Genomic DNA, 23,496 nt, shown 5'->3' on the forward strand with positions numbered 1-23,496 from the left:
TCTCCTTTTATTTGAGGAAGTTAAGCGTGCACAGCTCCTTACAAGCTGTCTTTGGCTACAATCACTATTAATGAGCTTTGACATTTGAAATTCAACTGAGCATGAGCTAACAGCTTCCAGCACTGCACCACCCATGAAGCCAACTGGAAATATTTTGCCAGGGCCTAACGGTGTGTTTATTGAAAAGACACAGCTTCCAAGAGAAAGTGTTTATAGCAGCCACTTTACCTGCTATCCCTGCCCTGTGATGTCTGTTTGGTTTCAGGGTTTGGGGGTCCCTCTTGAACTCATCCTCCTCACAGCTCTAATTGTTTTCAAGTCTAGCAGGAAAACATTAACGAAGCTCTTTGCTCTACAGCAACCTGGATAATAAGGACGGATCTGAGAACAAGGAGTTATGACAAAGGAGCAGGCCACAAAGAAAAAGAAGTCAGCCCTTTGGAAAGGCAAGATGACAATACTTGTGTTATTGGCAATGCCATTAAAATGATCCTTTTCCAAAGACAGCACAGTGAGTAGACCAATGAGGCTGGAAAGATGGCCTGTATTCTTCTTAGCTAAAATCTTGGTTCATTGAATGGAAGTGAATCCATCATTAACCAGTCAGTCATTTCCCCAAGAGAAAGGCCTAGAAGGAAGCTATTCCCTTTACTCCTCACCAGAGAAGGCTTTGGGCGCACTGACTTGTTGAAGAAGGGAGGATAGGGACAAAGAGGGAATGAACTTGACCTCAAAGATGCTCACACACACCCCGATCCTGCACAGAGTCTGTGCATTCAGTCTCCACCTTCATGCTGTATTCAAACAAAATGGAAGCATCCTTCTGGATCTCCTGCCAAAGTCCTAAGAGCACTGTCCCGTGTTCAGTGATCCTGTACATATTCTTGACCTCAAGCATACCAGGATGTCAATATCAGTATGAAATTCAGAACCTCCACCCTTTCCCTGAAGCCACTGTTATGCTGGAGAATTTAGGGGTATCCTTTCCTTGAGGCATTCCCTGACCCAGCAAAGTGAAAGCAAAATTTCTAACCCAATCTGGAATGCCTCTGAGGAACGCAGACAGAATCTCAGCTACAAAGAAAAGGAAGTTCAGAATCTGTGACCTAGAAATCACATACAGTGTAAGGTTTCATTTACCAAACCAAGCTGGGCCACACCTACAACACCAAAAAGGGAAAGGCTTGAGGATGACACCAAATCTTTAAGGTAATTCAGAGGTTATAACCGGAGGCGGAGGAGGAAGTGGGAAAGGTGGGCTCTTTGTCCAAAGATATTTTCTCATTACTAGATTTTATTTTCATAGAAAAACCAAATATTATCAGACTCTAATTTCTTTTAAAATACCAAATATTATAGAATCTTTATATGTTCCCTTATTCTCATACATTATACGTGACTTCTAAATTATTTCTAAAAGTTATACAATAGGCAGAATTTTTTAATAATATATATCAATTATTAATGCATCAGAATGTACTTTTGACAGTTATTACTTAACAAATGGCACATGGTTGCATTACCAATTCATTGTTCATCTTAGCATATTTCCAGTTATAAACGTGAGAGGGTGAAGTAAAAACTTAATGATAAACAGGAATAATTCTGTTTGGGGGGAATCTGTATAACTAATTACTTTGTGTCTTAAGTATTAAAAAAAAAAAGCAGCAGCAGCAGAAGTGTAAGTGACATAGAGCACCTGGTCCTCTAGGATCATGAGATTAGGTCTTCATGGTGGAAGGTACATCCCAGACCTCTCACAATCTCAGTCATGAAGACTAATGAGACACAGCTCAGGGGGGTGGGAGGGCAGGAGTAATTTCACAAGATTCACACACTGAACCTCATGCACTTCTTCAAGAAGTATCTTTCAAAGCTGCACTCAGAATTGTTTTACTTTGATTTTGCACATCTATCTACCAAAATTGTGTTATCTTGTCAGTCGGTGAAGAAGAGAGCAGAAGGACAGATTAGAAGGAAGTGGAGGCTGCTGACAGCAGCCCGCCTGACAGACACCTGCAGTCTGAACAGCAAAGGAAGGGCAGGATGGGTCAGTACGGTCGTGGCCATTTGGCGAGGAGCACACACCTTCCTGCTACTTCAATACTACCTCTGGCGGAAGTGTTATTTCCAAAAAGCAAAATCACTGAGGTTTATGCTAATGATCCAGAAGCATCCAGAGAACATTTGATTCTGCTGCCTAGAGTCAGTCAGAAAGGCAGGAAAGCCTTTGCTCTGTTCCAGAAGATAACATCCAAAATAAACAAGGCTCGGTATTTTAAGGGCAATGGTTTGGTTGCCTGGAAAATTGACTCCTACATTATCCCTCATTCCTCTAAAAAGAGGATTCTGGTCCAGGATGAAATCTGGCAGTGTCATTTATTCAACAAATAGTGGGGCAGCACCTACTAATGCCAGGCACAGTGCTGGGTGCTTGAACTGCCTGCTCCCCAGGACATGTCATCTAACAGAAGATGGGTATCACAGCAGGTATCAGGTACAGCAGTGGGTACAGGGGATGTCAGGGCACCACAAGAAAGCACCAGCCACAGGACCAGAAAGCCCTCCAGGGATGGGGCAATGCATGTGCACAGCACAGTCCCAGACTCAGTGGCTTCCTCACTCACTCAGATCCCCCCCCATTTGGGGAGGACTTTCAATTGACCTGAATTTGGAAAATATCAAAATAAAAACCAAACCAACTAAAACTTCAGGGCTGAAGGCATGAGGCTTGGTGGAATGACAATTACAACAACGATGATGGTAAACACTGATTGAACATTCATCAGACACGGGGCACTGCACTAAGACCTGCGCTGTCATAACCCTATTTGAACCTCACAACCACCATCTGAGGCATCTATCTTATCAGTCCCATTTACAGATGGGAAAACTGACACTTGCAGAGGCTAAGAAGGATGCCCAAGGACAAAACACTGGGAAGTGATTGGGCCAGGGCTCACTGCTCTGTTTCCAGACACAGACACCTGTGCCCTAAAGAACAATCTAGGGCAATATAAAAACTGTCTCAATAATAGTAAAGTTTTCAGAAATCTGAAATTATGGGAAAAATATAACCCCGGGAACAGAAAGAGTTCCACCAATCAAAAGTTGTAACCAATCACTTTTCTCCCCTCATGGAGGAGAAGTTCTTTTTCTTTAGCCCTTTTTTCCTGAACGTGTGGACTTTCAGTATTTCTGACTCTGCAGAACACCCTCGGGTCCCCAAACCTCAGCGACCGTTTTATCTTATCAGTTGAAGAAAAAAAAAAGGGTTTTGAGTTAGCAACACGCATTCAAATTCCAACTTCACCACTTACTCACTGAGTTACCTTGGCAGTCATATAATTTCCTTGAAGTTCAGTCCCTCAACCATAAAATGGAGATTCTTCAAGGGCCATTATAATTATATATAATAATATATTGTTAACAAACATACATGAAGACCAACTCAGTGCCTGACACATAACAGGTGCTTACTTCTTGCTTTTCTCACACTTTTCCTTAAACAAAAACAAAGAGAAGATATATATTTCTTAAGTTCAGTTGTTGCATCACCATTTATGGCAAAAAAAAAAAGTAGAATCAACTTTCTTGGATGATGAAAATGTTCTATACCTTGATTTTGAGTGTGGGATTCATAGTATATACATATGTCAATGAACCATACACTTAAGACCTGTGCATTTTTGTTCTATGTAATTTATTTGTCAATAAAAGACAAACTCTTGACAAATAAACTTTAATTTTAAATTTAGTATTTCAAGTATATTAATTCTATGAGCAAGCCAAATTATACAGCATACATTCTATGGTGCCAAGCTAGAACCTGTTAAAAGCCAAAAAAATACACACTACATATTTTTCAGCTAGCCCTAAAATTTTATTCCTCCGCCTTGCCCCTACTTTAATCAATCTTGTGGAAATTTACAGGAACTACCAATTCACTGCTCTATTCTGCAAGCGCCACGTTATTTCCAACCACCACCTCCATACACCAACGGAATCCACACTGATACAGGACCTGTAAGAGGTGAGTAGCGCTTTAGTACTTTCAGAGGGTTTTCACATCTGTAGACTCATCTAAATTTCAAAATCTTTGCAGGAAGATGCTGTGAAGCACTAGTGCCATCATGTACACGAGGACAGTGATGGCTCTGAGAAATCGAGCCATGAATCCGGGACCTCTTAGTAAGGTGGTCTTGGCAGAGACTAGAACCTACATCTTCCAGCGTCAAGACTCATCTCTTTCCATTACTCTGAGGAAAGGATGGCAAAACAAGTCTTCCAACCTGTGCCAACTAAAGATGACCCCTCCCAGTACTGGCTACTGAGAACCAATATCGTAAAGCCAGGAAGTCACATCCTTAAACTCCTCTGGCCTTAGAAAAGGATGGATTCTGCCTAAAGCCTATTTCTCCACTCTTTCCAGAGTTGCTTTTGGGGACCAATATTTTTATAACCAACATGATTCTTCTCAAAGGAGAGCATTAATGCCACGGATCCAGCCCAGCCTTCAGGCCTTTTGCCCTGGAACCATCTTACCTTCTACAAACACTCTATGAGAGAAGAAAAAAACTAAATTTTTCCAGGTCAAATAAAAAGAAAAAATTCATAATTAAAGCCATGGTCTTTTAGACCAAAAAACTCAGTTCTCCCTTCTTTTCTTTTCTCCCTGCAAAATGTATTTCAAGACTAAAAGAGCCAATTAAAAATTCTATTATCATGAAGTAGAATTCTGTGGATGCAGCAATACTGAGCAAAAGCAATTATATTCCTGCCTTTCCAAAAATGTATAAAACCTACGCCTACAGGTGTGTGTGTGTGTGTGTGTGTGTGTGTGTGTGTGTGTGTGTGTGTGTGTGTGTGTGTGTAGGAAGGCAAGAGAGTTATTACAGAATTGAATTCACATATCTACAACAAATCAATTAATAATACCATATTATAATGACATATTTTCCATTATCTAGAGGAATTTCATTTTATTTGTTTTGTACCTTTTACACTTGAATTATTATTTCACAAAGTGGGGGCCTAATTAAGGCCTTTAATTTCACCTCTCCAAGACATTTTTTTAAAAGGCTTAACAATCCTAATCAGACCATTAGAAAAGTTCAAGAGAAAAACGAAGGATCTATGGCTACATCCGTTAAATTCTCCCGAATAGCTCAAGGCCTGTGTTAATTTAAAAAAAAAATGGGAGAAGGAAGGGAGAGAGAGAGAGTGCAGAAGAAAGAAAATAAAGAGAAAGAGAGCAAGAAAAAGAGGGAGGAAGAAAGGAAAGAAAGAGAGAGGGAGGGAGGGAGGGAAGGAGGGAGAGAGGGAAAGAAAGGAGAGAAAAGGAAGGAAAAGCAAAGGGAACAAGCCATCTCACTTATCCATCCACGCATCTCACAGCCGCTTTTATTGTTATTTATTTATTTCTTCCCCTTTGGAGCCAGATCCTTTTTTCTCATTTACTCCGACAGAGACTGTCCTCCTGGATTGACCTTTTATTCTTTCCTTTTCCTTCACCCCTCAGGGTTATTGCCCTCGTGCCAGTAACTAGATAACATACTCTATCAAAGATTTTTTTAAAACTCATTGGGCAGGCACTAGGGCTGTTAGTGGCATCAATCGTGGGCTGACACGGGTCGGGGTCAACCATTTATCTCTGCGCGTAGCCTGTGGTTACCGGGCAGCCATCTTGACTTGCAGATGTCACCTCCCCAGCCTGATAACATCTGCTTCTGAGTCGTTTACTTCCCTTGTTTGGCCTGTTTCTTTGTTTTATTCCACTGGACATCTTTTCATACAAAATCTAGGTAGGAATGAGTGAAGCCCCTCCCTTTTTTCAGAGGCTTTTCAAATTCCAGAGCCAGGGAAACAGTCATGGGCTGGGAAAAGAATCTGGCTTTCCGGGCCAAATTTTTCAAAATAAAACTGAAACACTTTTGTTCCTTAGGAAATTCAGCCATGCCCTTGAAGTTAAACTAAACTCACAGAGTGTTGCTCTAATTCCACTAGACATGAAATTTTAGTAAAAGATTTCTTTCAACTCAAATTTATTTTCCATGCTACTCCATCCTTTTCTCATCTTGTCTTCTCCTCACCGCCCCGGACCCATACCATTTGCTATCATTTTGGTAACTTATTCAGCAGGCAGCATCATAGTGAAAAGAAGTTTCACATGAGGCAGACTGCACTTCTAAATCCCAGCTCCAACATTTTAGCCATGGGGCCTTGGACAAGTCTCTCAACCTTCAGAAGCATCCACTTCCTGATCTATAAAATGGAGCTAATAATATCTACTCATAGTGCTGTGAAAATAATGTACACAAAATAGTCATATGCCTTGTGCCCGTCACATATAAAAGCTCAATATACATGAGCTACTATTTATTTCCTTAAAGTTAATAAATAGTCACTTAGCTGCTCAGGCAATGGAATTTGGTGGGTACCAAGCATGGCTCAGCCCATACACGAAAATCATCATCACCACCTATTTTTCTATGATTATAACCATTTATTTGAGTCTCTAAGAATTGTTATAAAATGCAAACATACCTGGAGAGTTTTGGATTTTATGAACTTAAACCTTAAATAGGAGTTGAAGTTTATTAAGAATGGAAGTCAGAAATTTTTTTAAAAAAGAAAAAAGAAGAGACGCTCAAAGGGAAACTTTATATATAGATATAATTTTTAATCTAAACACCCTTATGTTCCTATAAAATTGAATAAATGTGAAACGTAGTCATCCTTTTCACAGCATTTTGTACTCTGTGAGAAATACTAAACTATGAGAGATTCCCAGGTTAAAACTTACCTTCATCCTCAAAATTCCCACTAGCAGATTCCCCTTTCAAAATTAACCCATATAAAATAGTCTTCCATTCAAACTTAAAAAACAAAAGTAAGTTGATAGCTGTTGAAGGTGGGAGATGGGTACATGGAGTTTATTACGTTATTCTCTCCACTTTAGTTTATTTGAAACTGTCTATTTAAAAAGTTAAAGAGGGGGCTTCCCTGGTGGCACAGTGGTTGAGAGTCCGCCTGCCGATGCAGGAGACACGGGTTCAAGCCCTGGTCCGGGAAGATCCCACATGCCACGGAGCAACTAAGCCCATGCGCCACAACTACTGAAGCCGCGCACCTAGAGCCCATGCTCCACAACAAAAGAAGCCACCGCAATGAGAAGCCTATGCACCACAACGAAGAGTAGCCCCCGCTAGCTGCAACCAGAGAAAAGCCCGCGTGCAGTAACGAAGACCCAACGCAGCCAAAAATTTTTTAAATAAATTAAATAAATTTTTTTAAATAAATAAAAAGTTAAAGAAAAAAATGGGCCCCAATAAATATATTACCTTATGTAGGCCAACTGCACTGCTCTTCCCAATTGTACCATTGAAGTGTGTGATACACAGTAAATAATACGGTCAGTTTTCCGCGGTGCTGATACTGAAAGGAATGGTTTCTTAGAATGGAACAAAGAAGTCTTAAAAATTGTCTTTAAAAAGTCATAAAATTTATGGATAGGTGTATAGTCATAGACGTGAATATATCACCCTCACGCATTGCCGACATTGAACTTATGACCCTTCCAAGTTTATTCATCCAACATACAGAACATGTCTTTTAATTACTTCACCAAACTACCATACGTCTACACTCAGTGCCTGTAGACACTGAACTCAGGAGTGGCCGTCTCTAAACTCTCCAGCTTGAAGGTTATGAGGTAGAGGAGCCGGGGAAGCATTAACGGCTCATGACATCCCTGGCCAATATTCCCTTGGCCAGGATCAAAGCAACTGGATGCTGAAATTGTAGAGAATCTTTTTTGGTCTCTTTTTATTATCTCTTTTTACATTTTCTGCTCTAAGCAGGTATCCTTTTTGCAGAAGATAAAAAGGTGTTTTGTCTTGTTTTGTTTTGTATACTAAAGCACTTAAATGGAGAGTTCAAAACAGTAGGAAGAGAGAAGCTGGAATTACCGGGCAATATGATACTGGCAGGTGCCTAAAAATTATGATACTTGTGTGTCTCCTACAACAGCACCCCCATCCCTAACCTTACAAGACACATTGCCTCATTTCCCAGAAAATTTTAAAAAGGAAAATTAAGCTGAATATTCTGGAACTACAGACCTAGTCTCCAATTACTTCACTAATATAATACAGCAAAGGAACTTACGAGGTTCTCTCTGTACTGCAAAGATTAGTAATTTCTACAAAATATTGCTCACATTATCAAGACTTAATGAAACAGTTCAGAAAGATATTGTGAAAATCACCTGTCAAGCAGATCTCTATTTCTGCAACCCTCAGAAAAACCCAGCTGGCAAATGGCCAACCTATTATGTTTGTGGAGGCCAGATGCCTTCCTCTGTAAATGGAAGGCCTTTCTGAGTAAATCACCCTTTGTACAACTTATTTCTTTGGTAAGAGTATGACACTTCTGTCTTTCCCAATGTCTCCAGTCTCAGTAACAGTTTCTAAAAGCTTCACAATGAAAGTTTTCAGACCTGATTTCCATCTGGTGACCATCAGCTTTAATGATGTTCACTCATGTATTCATCCAACAAAACTTTATTCCTATAGAGTTCCTAGAGTTCCTACAGTTATGAATATCAAGCCTCAGACTGCAAATTGCTACCCCACCGGCATAAACGAGCACACATCCACACACGGGCACGTCCACTGAAATCACTGGCAGAGCGGAAGGGTAGAGGAAGCAGAAAATCTCGCTGGAAGGACCTAGAACACAAGTGGTAGGACAGTGCCCACAAGAAGGCAGGGGCTGAAGGGGCCGTGGTGGGTAAGGGAGCACAGCTAGACCCATGCCGCTAGCAGAGGTTGAAGCTCGGGAAGTACATTTTCATATACTTGTACTTTCTCCACTACCCAGAGATCCACTTCCACAAATTTATATTGTAACTTCACATACTTATTTTGGAATTGTTCATAAAAAAGAACAGGTTTCCTTTCTTCTTCTTTGAAAGCTTTTTTCCAAAGAACATTATTAATTTAGTAATATTGCTAAATGACTATTCTATTGTTATTAAAATTACTATTTTAATAACAATACAGGCTCTGGAATTCTTCGAGTCCCTGCTCTGCCACTTACCTGCTGTGGGTCCTGAAACAAGCTACTGAACCTCTCTGAGCCTTTATGGATCCGTAAATTGGAGATGATAGGGGCTTCCCTGGTGGTCCAGTGGTTAAGACTCTGCACTCTCAATGCAAGGGGAATGGGTTCGATCCCTGGTTGGGGAACTAAGATGTCGCATGCTGCACGGCACAGCCAAAAAATGGAAATGATAATAGTAATCACGTCAGAGCTCTATTCTGAGGGTTGAACGCGAAGTTCAAGTAAAGGGCTTCACTCAGTACCCAAGAAGAAGAAGTCACTATTCAGCCAACGTTACGTCCTTCCCTTAGTAATAGCAGTGTTTCTTTCCAGGAAAATACAGAATATACTTCCCTAGATGGTATCATATCTACTACTGAAATACCCTATTATGTTTTTCCTTCCATTTTCCTCAGTCTTCCCAAAACAGCAAGTATACACTTGGTTGTTCCATTTTAATGTTTGAAAACCATAGATTTATCCAGATGAAGTGATGAATTCTGTGAGCAGAAGGGATTCAGCAAAGGAACGAAGAATCACCTTCTGAGGCTGTGGCCCCTGGATTGGAGGGGGAACAATGTGAAGATGAATTTAAATGCTGGAATGGCTCTGCAAGAGAACTACACAATCTCCTTTTCAAGAAGCTACCAGTACAGGACAGTTTTATAACAATTTTACCAAGCCGAGGAACTGGGAATTGTTCCCCATGCGTTTTCTAGGCCCCCTGAAGGCCTGGGTGCTGAAGGCTTCAATCAATGTGAGGCTAGAGGATGTGAGCTGTAGCCCAGATTTCATGCCACATAGCAGAGTGAGGCTTTCTTCCAGGAGTCTTTTCCATTGTTAACGTGTAAGAAACATTAATGAATTCCTATCTCAAATGTGCAGAAACCTCGCACAAAGAGAGAAGCAAGCCTGTCCTCTCCCTGCACTCTTCTAGCTCTGGATTAAGAAGGTACAACTTTCAGGGCTGCTGGGACAAGGGTCCCAATTCAAACCTTCAGTCTCTGCCCCCATTAAAATTTAAAACCAGATTCAACCCATTATAGAGTGGCACCAGAGGACTGCAATTTTATCCAGCATGATTTTTATTAGCCCTGCAATTTCTTAATGGGCTCCCCCGAGGGCTGGCTGGTAGAATCCTGCACTACCTGTCCAGATTTGCTACAGGCAGCTTAATAAACATGGCATCTGTCCTGTGACAATTGTCATAACCTCCGACCAGGGTGCAGAAGACAGAGCTAAAGGTTAGCAAAACCACCATTCAGGTGGCAGGGTGGGGAGGACGCTGGAAATTGTCATCTGAAGAAAACTACTGCTCCCTGGGTCTGCGGCTCCTCCAGCCCGGCCAGCGTTCCCAGGAGCCAAGCCGGCAGCTCGCCGCCTCCTGCAATCAGCATGTTTTACACATCTCATCAGTGTCACCACTCCTGACATCTCATTATGCACCAGAGGTGGAAGTGGACAGGTATGGAACACCCGAACTTTTCCTTTTCTTATTATTTCTGCAGCTCACCATGAAGCTGGGAGTTAATTAAGTCCTGTGGGACAATCAGTGTCTTTTTTGCTAGGTTAAATTACGTTATATACAGATGCGAAAAAGAGAAGAAAAAAATAATCCCTCAACTCTTTCCTGGTTAATAGAGTACGTTAGAAATATGATGATTCCAAACTAGAAGGTGAAGTCGAAGGCTCCTTAGCATACAACGTTTCTAATGAAGTCATATGATGAATCCACCAGGGATCTCCTTCCTTAAGGATCTCAAAGCACTTTCAAAAACACTTTTAAAGAACTCCTTGCCTCAACTCTGAGAGAAAGTTGACTGGGGGGATGATAGTCAATCCTATATTATAGGTAGGAAAATTCCCTCAATCAGACTGGAGGAGAAAACTTCCTTTGGATTTCTAAAATCTTAGACTGAGAAGAAACCTTCAGAGGTGACAGGATCAGAGAATGTGAGGATGGGACCTTTCCTGAAAATGATCTAGTCCAAAATTTCCCAAAATGTTCCCCAGGCAGCAAATGGGTATTGCATGGAAGCAGGAAATAAGTAAGATTCTTGTGAGCACAGAGGTCTGGGAAAAGCTGAGTTCAACAGAATGAAACTACCTTCCCCTTAATGTGGACTTCGTGAGTGAGTCTGCAGCGTTTCCCAAACTTATTTGACCCCAGACCATTTTTTCTAACGGGCCATTCTTTGTTACTAATTGTCCACAGAACCCACCTTGGAAGATGCTGCATTGGTCCCATTGCTCATTACAGATGAAACTGAGGTTCTCCCAAGGACTTGCCCAGAATCACACAGGTAGGTGATACCCAAGCTGGGAGGTAGGACCCAGGTCGTCCACTCTCAGACCGACCACTGTCCCACACTGCCTCTCTGTCACTCACAGCACAGAATCACCTGTGCTTTCCCGTCCCTCAACGAGACATGGCGTGTCTCTCCATATTACCTTCAGCACACCCATCCTCAACCCTCTCTCAGCTGCAGCTTTCTGATGCCTCCTTTCCTGGGCTCCTGCCTCAGCACTGCCCTGCATCCACTTGCATCTGAGCTGTCAGTACTAACCTGGCGTCGGGCCACACTTCAGCCAGCGGTTCTGACTCTGATACCAGCCCTAAGGGATATCTCATGAGACAAAGTGGCAGCTAGGAAATTTACAAAGCCTCAAACAGCCCTACATTTTCTCCTGGATTAAATCCACACTCCTTAGTTTCACACTCAAGACAGCTTATGTTTCCCAACCTTTGTTTCCAGTGACTCCCTTCCCCATTAATTCCTTTCAAACTTTACACTCCAGCCAAATACAATTACTTATATAAAAACCATGTTTTCCCACTTCTGGGATTCTGTAACACTCGTCTCTTCACTAGTATACATTTTCTCCTTATCTCCCCTTATCCTTCAAATCCTCATAAATTTAGGCCCAGATAAAATGACACACCTTCCAGGGAATTTGTAGGTAATGATTTTTCCATCCAGAAGATTGCTTGGCCTTCACTGATTTCCACAGTAAAATATGAATACCTTTATTATCCCATTTATTACATTTTGCTTATACTACAGTTATTGGGGTTTTTATATCTCCCCTACTGAAGAGAACATTCCACACAGTAGGGGTTATTCATCTGTAGAATTAACCCAACCCTTTCAAAGTTTACCGAATTACTTTATCCAAGCCCTTCATAGTTGCAAAGTCTTCTTTGAAAAGGGAACTAAGATCCCGCACGCTGCGCAGCATGGCCAAAAAAAAAAAAAAGGCTGGCACCCTGAGAGTGATCTGTAAATGATATTTGAGAAGGGTTGAGGACAATAGTCTTATCTTCCCAGTGTAAAAGTACCTTGCCCTCTCTGCTGGCCATACTGCTGTATTTGCTCGCCGTCTTAGTAAAGTCATCATGTGGTGTCCAATGCATACTCATTGGTATCAAGCAGAAACAGAACAAAATATATTTGCTTCTGCTTGGCCATGCATACTTTTCCCCTCTGGGAAGTAAAGAAGTTAAATAGCAGTGCCTTCAAGCGACTGGTACTGGAGCCATGAGCCCAACAGTCCAGGCCCTTGCTTTTGACATTAATTCATGGAGGGGCCTTGGTCAGTTGACTCTGTCTACTCCACCCCGTGTATATATAGGTATTCATTACAAAGGGACACTGGGAGGATTAATTAATATTTGCCAAGCATTTAGGAAGACCCATTATGAGAAACAAACACTATAACAGACCATTTCTTTCCCTAGATTGCTCTTTTCTTTGTTGTTAGAAGAAGGTTAGAACTGAATGATGAGCCATCCCCTTTGGGAGCTGGTACATCATAAAAACGACTACTGTCATTTTGAATCAGGAAGATACACATCACAAAAGAAACACATAACTGGTTTTGAGGTCCTGCAGGCTACTGAAGGTATGTGTGTTTTATGTAGTCGTTATGCTTTCTCATTTGCTTGTTTATTTGTTTGTTTCTTAAAGCAAACACTCTACGTAATTCTAAGGGAGGTTTACCAAACTCTTTGTTTCCTTTTCACTTGGCCAGATCCCTTATTGGTGCCTTGTTCTCACCCCCATCAAAATTCCATGCAACAGCAATGCCTTAGATTATCACAAAGGACCAGTGAGGAGAATCAGAGGAAGAGGCCTTAGTTTAGAGCCATAAAGACAAAAGTGAAGCCATTATGGTCAAGTGTTGGCTGACCTTCCAATGTCTATTCCCCTTCATCAGTAGCCCTAAGATTTTCCTTCCAGGCATCACTGCTGTCATATTCTCACCCAGGCGCTGGGGGCTGGGATTGACTCTGTTCCAAGGTCCGCAATAATTGGCCAAAAGCAGCCAGCAGATCCTATCACCCTGAGCACAAGGCAGTATGGTCACGTACAATGACTCAGTTTGGACCAATGAGTCATGAAGAGACATTTGTTGAGGGCTTTTGGAAAAGAAACTTCCTCCTTCTGAAACCACGCCCATAAAAGACCCCTTTATTCACACGCAATGTAGATAGGGGAGCAAGCAGCCCTGGGCGCTACTGGCAACCATCTTTTGCCCACAGAGGAGGCAGCCTTAGGTTGAATCTGACCCCACAGAAGGCAGGGCAGAGACATGGGAAGAGCTATCTCATGAGTGAGCACGGAACTATTGAGTCAGGCCATGCCTATGACTCCTGACTGAGCTTTTCTGTCCCATGAGCCATTCTGTGAGTCACTTTATTAAGTCCACTTGAGTCGTGTTCTTTTTCCCTTGTGATTGAAATCTTCGTAATAAGATTTTCTTAATAAAATTTAAAGAAAGAAACGAAAGAGCATAAGTGTAATCTATACATAGATTCTACAGGGCTATGGATATGGATAGAGACTACAGTATAAATATATGCTCTGTTGGAACAAACTTTCTTCGTACATAATGTTCCAGAGTGATTCTTAGGAGGAAATAAACAGAGATTCAGCACAGGTAGAGATACCAGAAATAGCCACATCGATCCCCCAAACTCCCACAGTTTGCAACAACACTGCAAAAGAAGATGATTAATTTCTCAGCACTAGAAAATTCCACAGAGGATCTTCAGGGCATCAGGGTGAAAATGGAAGCACACCACCAATGAAGGGGGAGGAAAGTGGGAATTCAGAGTCTGGTAAGGAGACTGGCTTTACCCCGCTAACTCCCATCAGGCCATAAGTTCTGCCTAATGGCCCCATCTCATAGTCCAGCTTGTCATCCCTGCCACCAAGGACATAAACCAGGACATCATTCCATGTGGAATCACAGAGAAGAATTAAAGGCATCATGTGGAATGCAGTGAATCAGCCACCAGGCTAAAGGTTAGATGGGGTCATTAGTCTATAGCTAGGACTGGCTAGATGACGTGCAGTAACGAACAACCCCAAATCCTCATGGGCACAACACAAAGTCCACTACAAATGTTGGCAAGTCTCCAGGATGGAATAGCTGTCCTCTATAAGCTGACACCACACTCTGGACCATTTAGTCATCACGGCAAAGGAAAAGAGAGGGCTGGAGAGTCGAGCCCGAGACGTGAAGTGTTTCTATCCACACGCTAAGCAAGTGACATGGCCCATCACACTTCAAAAAGGGGTGGGAGTGTGCCAAGCTTCCTAGGGCTCAAAACAGATGAGAACTGGATAGTGGAGGAGACTACCACACAGGGAACTAACTGCAGAGCTGCTGTACGTTCTTAGTTAAAAGATACAGTTCTGGAAAATCAGTTAAATATCCATTCACCTTGGGAGGTGACTAGCACTTAAATGTTAGGCACTTAGGCTTAACGACCAGCTCAACTCTGCTTCCAAAAGCATCTCCCTCCAAAGGCACACATCCCTGAAGACAAACACTGAATAAAAGAGGTGGTTTAAAGGGAAGAAAAGGAAGAAGACAGAGAAAAGAAGAAAAAGGAAAAGAGGAGAGGGGAAGAAAGTGATGGGAGGGGAGGGGAAGGGAAGGGAAAAGGAAGGAGAAGGGAGAAAAGAAAGAAAAAGAAAAGGAAAGAAGAAAAACCAAAAGGAGAAGAAAGGAAAGGAGAGAAAGCAAAAGAGAAAAAGTGTTTGGGGATTTCAGTAATACAAGAAAAAAAATCAATTAGGGAATAGAAAGCAGTTTCAAATTAGCCTCTAACTAGCTATACACATTATAAAGAAAATGTAAAATTTGTTGCATCACTGTATTGCACCAATTTTCTAGGAGAAGCTCCTTAAACAGAAAGTAGGGATTAAGTTAGCAGTGGGGTTTTGCTCTTTTAACAGCCAAATATCAGGGGCGTGAAAGCTAGTTTGTAGTCAGTAGAAGAATGAATAGAGTGAGAGACCTGCAAAGACTTGGTCTTGTCAAATCAAGTAACATTCTTGAAGACTCCATCTTGAATCAAAGCACCTTTAACATAAGAAACCATCCCTAGCGCCAATGATAGTGAGGTAGTGAGTATGGGCACAAGGAAGGAGCTGGCTGCCCACCACAATACTTACCTGCATCCCCCCTTTCCCTTCCTACTTGTGATCTGTATCAGCTGCCTACATTTACTCACCACTCACTCATTCCTTAACCCCTCAAAATCTGGTTTTCCTCCCCAACAATACTGTCCTGCAGCCTCAAGCATCACTAAGGACCTCCTGATCACATTACCTTTTGATGTGCCTCATCACCCCTTCCTTCAATCTCTCCCCTCCCCTGGCTTCCACGACACTGCAGCAAGAGTTTTCAAAGATACTTTCATCAACAGAAACCTCCTTTCAAATGAGATCTTGCTTGGAACTCCTACTGACTACCATAGCTTTATAGTAGACTTGAAATCGGGCAGAGTAAGTCATCAAAGTTTGTTCTTTTTAAAGGTAGATTTTGCTATTCATTACATTTCCATAGAAATTTTTAATCAGCCTGGAAACTGCTACCAAAAAATAAAGTTGGGTTGTTTTATTGGAATTGCATTGTCTCTAAATATTACTTAGGACTGACATCTCAACAGTATTGAAAACTCCAATAATGGATCTCTTAATGTTTCCTCTGATTTGGATTCATTAAGCTTTTTGGATCTATGGGATTGTATTTTTCATCAAATCTGAAAAAATGTTGGCCATTATCTCATTAAATATTTTCTTATCCCCCCTACCTCCTCTTCCATTTCCATACCTACCTACATAAGCAACCCTGAGCCCCAGCCTCCGATGGCTCCCATAGGGAGACTGCTTCTCTCTGCCTGAGGTCTCTTTCCCTGGAATACTGTTCTCAGACAGAAAGCTGCTCTCCTTGTGTGTTTCCCTTCTCTCAAGGATCACAGCCTTGTAACGTCTATTATCCAAAGCCTGAAATATATTCCAACTGGTTTCACAGTTGTGTACAGCAGGAGGGTAAGTCTAAAATCATCACTCTCTCGTGGCCAAAACCAGAAGTCTGTCCATTCACATTTAAGAGCAACGCAGTAAACATCTAAGTGGACGATCTGTATAAGCGGGATGTCATGAGGCTTCCAAATGTCCAAATCTGTGGGTCTTTACTCAGGTTTAATTGCTCCAGAAAAGTATCTTTTAGTGCCCTTTCTGGAAAGAATAGAACATGAATTGCCAGGATGCTGGAGCTGGGGGCAAAGGACAGAATTTCATGCGGGGTCGGGGAAGGCTGACCTCTTTTCAAAAAGTAACCAGATCTTCCAATCATCTTCGAGATTCTCCATCCCCTCCTTCCCCGTGCTTGATATCAGGCACCTAATTAATCAATCTGTCCATAAATTATGCCCCTGCTTCCTGGAGGAAGGAGTAGGAAAGAGATGTCTGCTTGGGTCCACCAGTAGCAAGGTCCTGGGCTCCAGACACTCTTTATCGAGGATTTCAAGCAACCCCTTCCTGCCTCATGACCGTTTCCTGGTACCTAAATTTCTCTAAATCCAAAGCTCTTCTAGGGCCCAGTAGAGCAAACTGTCTTGCTTTTTATCTAAATGTCCCTTCGCAGGAACTTAATTTTGGCTTTCCTCCTCCCCATGAAGTCCTCCGCATTCTCCCATATACTTTCCATCTTCACATAATGCTGTGCATGTGCTACAAAAATCTCATTTTATCAAAAAGGGAGGTTTATGCCTCTGTTTCTTGTCCTCCTTTTATTATATCTACTTGAAACAGGAGGTTCCTGCCTCAGTTTGGTTAAGAGTTCATTGTTAACTACGTTAAGCTTCACAGCCATATTTTCACCCATTTTTACTCCGGTTTTGCTATTTTCAGGTTCTTTGTTCACTACTGTTTCTTGTTTCTCATATCATCTTCATCCTTGGATTCATTTTATGGTTTGCCAGAGCACATGATTTTTCAGAGAGTGCACAGGGGTGATAAACGTTCTGAATTTTGTATAGCGTACATGTCTTTATTTTGTTTCTGTTCCAGATAGTATTTGATGGGGTATAGGATTCCAGGTTTAAAATCATCTCCCAGATAACTTTAATAGCACTGTTTCCAACTTCTTTTTCCACTGATATGGCAGATCAGATGTTCAGAGAAACCTCTTCAAGTTATCACAACTGAAATTGCTAGGTGAAACATCTGGATGAGTGGAGGGAAAGTAAAGGGATTCCTTCGAGGCAGAAATGAGGAGAATGCTGTTTTCCCTGCCCTTTTCTTCCTTCTTTCCCTGAGTCTGTCCTGGAGTTTCAGAGTTGCCTTGGGTTTGGCCAAGTTTAACAAAGACCCTAATACTCACAAAGGACCATACCCATCTCCTGTCCCCAAGCAAATAATCCCCTTTTTGTTTTGTGAGCTGCTCTTAAGACTTTGTCTTGAGAGCCACAGAGCCACCACTCTGAGTACACAGGGACAGAGAAAAAGAAAGGGAGAGGGAAAAGGAAGGGAAATGGCCCTTGTAGTTCTCCCAAGCAATCCTTTCTTCAGTTACCCTGATACCTGCCCTATATGACTCTCAAGTTTGGAATTTCTCCTGGAGCTCCACTGAAAAGTATAGCTGACTCTTTCTATCCATTTTCTCTAAACTGGCTTTGCCTTGTGTTTATTCTGCTGTGATTTCTCTACCCATCCAACCCAATCCACTCTTTATCCTTCAGAAATCCCTCAAAACCTCTGGCTGTCTTATGGCACCTTATTGTGTTCTCTAGCACTCTTAGATTTTTGCTTTTTCTAATATGTTTTCTCTTGTTTCATGTACCACGGCGATACACAGTAGGTATAATCAATGTCTTCTGAAGAACAGACAAATGTACCTGTGCTAAAATGGAAAGATGACCATGATGCATTCACTCATTCATAAATCCATTCGTCCATTCAATAATTTTTAACAGGATCTGCTGTGCATTAGGCATAGTTCTAAGCTTTGGGAAACAGCAGTGACAAAACAAAATTCTTCTTTTCAAGGAGCTGATACCCTAGAGTATCAATAGGTTTTTTAAAAATACAAGTTGAACAGTATTAATGACACAATAACATCTTTGTGTGCAAATGAGTGTACGTACACCAGGGTGTGTGAATGTGTGTGTGTGTCTCCTTTCAGATATACTCTTCAGGGGATGGAATAGGAGAAGCAACATATGAGAAGGCTTCTTTTAACTGCCTTTATTTGTATTTCTATATTGTTCATTTGTACAACTGATTCAGGCTCTGTTCTAGGCAGTTGGGATACACCATCAAACAAAGCAGGTAAGCATTTCTGCCTTCCTGGAGATCATGTTCTAGCAAGAAAAGTCAGATGCAAAACAATAAAAATAATAAATTAGTATCTGGGGCTTCCCTGGTGGTGCAGTGGTTGGGAGTCCGCCTGCCGATACAGGGGAGACGGGTTCGTGCCCCGGTCCAGGAGGATCCCACATGCTGCGGAGCGGCTGGGCCCGTGAGCCATGGCCGCTGAGCCTGTGCGTCTGGAGCCTGTGCTCCGCAGCGGGAGAGGCCACAACAGTGAGAGGTCCACGTACGGCAAATAAAAAAATAAATAAATAAATTAGTATCTTACATAATATATTAGCAGGTGATAAGGACTACGGAAAAAATAAAGCAGACTAAGGAAAACTGTAGGTATGATATATGGAGTGAGCAGCACTGGGTTGTAACTTTGTGGTAAAAGTAGGCTTCATTGAGGAAGTAACATTTCAGCAAAAAGCTAAAACAGAGGGCTGTACTTGAAAAGGGATGGAGAAAGATGCTCAACATTGCTAATTATTAGAGAAACACAAATCAAAACTACAATGAGGTACCACCTCACACCAGTCAGAATGGCCATCATCAAAAAGTCTACAAATAATACATGCTGAAGAGGGTATGGAGAATGGAGGAACACTTCTACACTGTTGGTGGGAATGAAAATTGGTGCAGCCACTATGGAGAACAGTATGGAGGCTCCTTAAGAACTAAAAATAGTAGAGTTGTCATATGATCCAGTGACCCCACTCCTAGGCATATATCTGGAAAAGATGAAACTCGAATTTGAAAAGACACATGCACCTCAATGTTCACAGCAGCACTATTCACAATAGCCAAAACATGGAAGCAACCTAAATGTCCATCGACAAATACCACTTATATGTGGAATCTAAAACCTAACACAAATGAACTTGTTTACAAAACAGAAACAGACTCACAGACATAGAAAACAAACTTACGGTTACCAAAGGGGAAGGGGGGAGAGAGAAGGATAAATTAGGAGCTTGGGATTCACAGATACACACTACTATATATAAAATAGATAAATAACAAGGATTTACAGGGAACTATATTATCTTGTAATAACCTATAATGGAAAAGAATCTGAAAAAGAATATATATATACATATATATGTGTGTGTGTGTGTGTGTGTATAATCAAATCATTTTGCTGTACACCTGAAACTAACACAATATTGTAAATCAACTCTACTTCAATTCAAAACAGAAAAAGAGACAGTATTTTAAGCAGAAGACAGTATTTTAAGGAGGAGACAGTATTTTAAGCAGGAGGGAGAACAGATGCAAAAGTTTCAGTGTGGAAGTGAGCCTGGCGTGTTCCAGGAACAGCAAGGAGCTGCTGGGCCTGGACAGACCAGGTACAGGTGACAGAAACAAGAGGTGAAGCCAAAGAGGAGTTGGAGGTGGGAAGCTGGTGCAGAGAATGGCCCTTTAGATAAGTGTAAGGACTTGCTTTTATTGAGAGAGAATTTGGGAGCCACGGAAAGGTTTTGAGAGGAGTGTAATTACCTGACATATTTGGAAAGGGTCACTGGGGCTCCATTAGAATAGACTGAAAGGGGAGGCATAGGGAGAGGCAGGGAGACCAGCTCTGTAATCATCAGTAGATGATGGCGGAGGCAACAGCCGTAGACTTCCTACAAAGCAGTCGGATGAAAGGTACAGACAACAGAATTTCCTGATGGGTCTGACATGGGATTCGGAAGATCAAGGATGCCTCCACAGCCTGAGCAACTGAAAAGCTGCCATCAACTCAGTTCAGGACTATGGTGGGGGGAAGAGGCGCTAGGGGAGAGCAGCAGTGGAGATCAGGAGTTCAACTCAGAACCTGTTAGACTTGAGATGCCATTTCGGTATCCAAGCGAAGATGCCAGGAGGCAATGAAGTTTGGGAATCGAAAGTTCAGGAAAGAGTTCTGGGCTGGAGATTGCAATTCTGGAATCAAGAGCATGGATATATATAGATATATAGATATAGATATATAGATATACATCAAACATCTGAAAAGACCATTGGGAAAATTGACCGATAATTTTCCCACCTCCCACATTGAATTTTCAATCTCTCTGAACACTTTGCCGAACACAAGTTATCGAGTGCTGACTATTGCATGTGTCCCCTCCCCTCCACTCCCTCTGCCACTTCCCTCCTTCAATTACCTCTCACCCATCTCCCCTCCGTTTCCCAGGGCGTCCCACACCCAGCTACCAGACCAATGTGACTAAAGCACGCCTGGGATCTTGCAGTAACTCCTTGAGGACTACTTGTCACCTGATGAATTAAAGGACAAAACGCTGAACCTGCCATCACAATCTCATCCTAGCCCATCTTTACAAACCTACGACTCACTAGTCCCCTTCATATACACCATGCTCTTCACACTATTCCTGTGGGTTCTTGCCTCAGTGCCTTGTGTATCCTCGTTTCGCCACCGAAAATACCTTTCCTCTGCATCCCCGTCTGCCTGAACCCTGCCCATCATTCCTGGCATAATACAAATGCTGCCTACTTACCTTCAGTTGACTGCCCCATCTGAAGGTAACCTTCCCCACTCTGACCCTCCACTCTAGGGTAAGGGGAAGAGCATGGCATGGGCAACAGTTCCCAAAGTGAGGGCAGCAGGACAGATACCAGCCCCCAAAGAAATTCTGGGAATAAAGGGCTCTGTGGACAAACAGGTTCAGGTAATACTCCACACTACAGCCCTCTCCTAGAATTTTACATTATATATTCACATACTGAATGCTCTCAATAAACATATATATATATATATATATGTTTTATATATAAATATATATATATATATTTAATCCAACTTTCATAAATGTATTTGAGTTTGGAACCCTTTTATCCCAGAATACTTAACATTCCATGGAACTAGTGTTCCAAGGTTCTCACATAGTACTTGGACCTAGAGACCAGAACTCTAGCCCTGATAAAGCATCTGGCAGTGTTGGTTCTTCCCAGGCCCAGAAAAGGCAATTGTGTACCTAAGGTCCCCAGACTTCCCAACATCTATGGGACAACCATATATCCCAGGACTGGAGTTTCCTAGGCACTGACATTAGTCTAGTAGGTTTAGACACATGCCCCTCTGGTTCCTAAAGATTAATTGGCTTATTTCCTACACAATGACTTATGGCTGCATGGGTTATGATGCCAAATTACAGCTGTGTGATTTATCAGATCACCTCTCTTTATGGACCTCAGTTAACTCATCCCTTGCTGAGTCACTGATCGGATGGTGTCCAACATTACATCCAACTGTGATGAACTGACTCTTCATGTCCTTCTTTGAACCTCACCTACCTCCATACATGACCTGTCTTCCCTATTGCCCCCTAAAGAGGGGTCTCTTTCCACATTTTTTTTTCTCTTTCATAGTAGAGGACCTTGAACATGATTGGAACTCAATAAATACATGCTGTATAAACATTTAAAGATGACAGACTTTTAAGGCCCTCAAAAAACTCAAAATTAGTCTTTGAGATGATGGGAAATTCAATGAAATCTAAGAAGTGAAATGATCTGGTCAAAGCAGCAAGCACTATGGAGAAAGGATCCTGTATCATTTTCTAGCACTGAGACTAGCAAATGAGCATGGACAAGAACAACGAACACTGGACATTTACTGTGTGTGACGTGCAGTTCACAGCGGCTCACATGCTAGAATCCTCATACCAACCCTATTTGCGGGGGTGGGGTACCATTTTTCTCCCCACTTTACAGATGAGAAAACTGATGCACAGAGGGGCTAAGTTGCCTGAAGTCCCCCAGGGGGCAACTGATGTATTCCATTCCCAGCAGTCCAGCTCAAAGCCCCTAACCCCTCTGCTACCTGCCTCTTCCTTCCTGGCACCGGCATTTGCTCAGAGGTGCACCCTAACAACCCAGCTTATTATTCCCCAGGTGGAAACTGAAGCCTGGAAAGCCTTAAAGAATGCTCAGTGTCCCGCAGCTGGCCTTCAGCCCACAGCTCTCTTTCTACAATTCAATGCTGATTCAGCAGCCTCACTCACTACAGTAAACATCACTGCCAGCCAACTGCTGAGAAGGGGCACGGGCATGAAGAGGAGGCTGTGATTAGGGGACCATAGTGCTGCAGATAAAGAATTAAAGCTATCAATACACTGAAAGGAAGAGGTGAATTTGGCAGGGGGGGACACAATGAAGGAAGAAGCAACAGCCCTGTGCAACAACCTGAAGGTTTGGGAAAGGGGTGTGAAAAGCCTAGGAGGTAACAGGATGGACAGGGAGACCCCGGGGGATGGGGGGTGGAAAGGCAGACAGGGAACAGCTTAGAAAGGACAGAAAAATCACATTATTTGTAACTGCACGTTTTTTCAGCACCAGCCCAAAAGTTATAAAAAAACAGGCCTCACGAACCCAGGAGGTACAGTTTGGGATTGCAAAGGTTTCATCGGAGCAGCATTCATGAGAGGATCTCCGATAGCGTGTGTTACTTAATAGGCGCTCAATAAATGTTTGTTCCAATAAAAGAGACAAAAGAAGGAGATCTGAGGATCGCTTTCATAAAGAGAAAGACACCTAAGGGAGTAGGTGCTCAATAAATATTATTTTTTAGCTGTGTACCATGAGAAGCCTGGAGAGTTGTAAAAGATTATCTGATACATTTCCAAACAGCCCTTTGTCTCTGATTTCAATTTTCGAAAATTTCCTGGGAGGCTGTGGAATCTCCCACAAGGGACTTTTAAGGACACATTCTTATAAAACCCACTTGGAG

General features: G+C 42.1%; 1 protein-coding gene across 1 annotated transcript in view; it reads right to left on the reverse strand.

Annotated features, from left to right (window-relative positions):
* Positions 1 to 23,496, reverse strand: part of PKHD1 (PKHD1 ciliary IPT domain containing fibrocystin/polyductin) — a 426,555-nt gene that overhangs the window by 319,609 nt on the left and 83,450 nt on the right. The window lies entirely within an intron of this gene.

This window comes from Globicephala melas, chromosome 11, assembly GCF_963455315.2.
Source record: "Globicephala melas chromosome 11, mGloMel1.2, whole genome shotgun sequence".
NCBI classification, from domain to species: domain Eukaryota; kingdom Metazoa; phylum Chordata; class Mammalia; order Artiodactyla; family Delphinidae; genus Globicephala; species Globicephala melas.